This window comes from Schistocerca americana, chromosome X (genome assembly GCF_021461395.2).
Source record: "Schistocerca americana isolate TAMUIC-IGC-003095 chromosome X, iqSchAmer2.1, whole genome shotgun sequence".
Lineage (NCBI taxonomy): Eukaryota > Metazoa > Arthropoda > Insecta > Orthoptera > Acrididae > Schistocerca > Schistocerca americana.
In genome coordinates, this window is record NC_060130.1 from 1,010,121,649 (window position 1) to 1,010,123,059 (window position 1,411).

Below are 1,411 nucleotides of genomic sequence, written 5' to 3' on the forward strand. Positions count from 1 at the left end.
CATTCTTCGTTATTCTTGTCAGAACAACATAGTTTTTGTAATAATAACTCAATTTCACTTAATACACCCAAGCCGGATACCAGTGTAGGAAAGAATGACAATTTATTTATTTTATTCATCACATGTGCACTCCCACAAAATAAATCCCTACATCCAATTTGGTGAGATCTGTGAAATGAATGAATGTATGGTCGTCTGCTAACCACAGATAGTGAATGTGCAATATATGAACATCTTTGAGACGGTCCTTTTGTCACCTTTGGTGGAACCAAAGAGATGAAATTTACCAGAGCTTTGAGCACCTGAAATGTGGCTGACCAATACGGTAACATGGTGCGCCCCCACCTCGACGGAGGTGCGAGCTGACCTGAAGAACGGCCATGTTTCAGCACTCTGCCGCTGGATCTAGTGTTGGTAAGACCTGTCTTAGGTGTGCTCCGGAAAGACAAAAGAGTGGAGACATGGTATACATGTTAAATACTTAAGAGTAGTTTGGAATAATAATTTCTCTATTTCAGGAACTTTTGTGGGGAGAATTAAATGTCAGGCAGGTAATGTGAAGGGGATCGTAGTAATCTCCCGAAGCGACCAACGGTCACAGTGAAACCACGTGTAGCAATTAGTTGAAATACTTCCGAGTGCTTAAGTTAAGCTGAATTGCTAGCGTGTGTATTATAAGTTGGAAATACTTAAGAAATGGCGTGTGCAGGACTTGAAATTAGAGACGAGTACTTCCACGTGGTAAGTACTGTGTGAGTCTCAATCTGTGTATGAGACAAAGGATAAAGAGAAGTACTCGTCCATGGTATCAGTTGAGGACTCGCGTGTGTGATGAAAATGTTCTTAATATTACTTTGCGTGTTATGATTCCGTGTGACGCTTGATTCAAACTATAATACTCTGAGAGAGAAGGGAGGTGAATCAACCGTCTATCCAGCAACGCCACTTGGCTTGCATTGCAGAGGAAGACGTGCATATATCCTCCGGAGTTCATAGTAGGAAAGAAAAGTTACGAAGTGGGGCAATGTCGTGTGAAACTGGGATAAATACTAGTTAAAGTGGGAAAGCTGAAAGTGATGTGATTATAACGTTGTGACTATTCTTTGCATTGTATGTTGCCAGTGTGATGTATTTCATGAAATTTAAGTATGTGTGGTTGCCATGGGAGAGTAACAAGATAGTTTCAGAGGCAGTGGGCTATACATGTTCCTTTTTGTACCACTCGGTCTGGGGGAAATTTTCGTGATGATGGGTGTGAGAGTCGAAGTGTGAGATATAGCAAAAGATCCACCATCCTATCCAGAAAGTGCACTGTAGCGTTAAATAATTACGAGACCATAAGATAAAGAATCACCAATGTAAAACCATGCCCACTGGGCGGAATTTCTCATGTGTTATTGTTGTAGGTTAT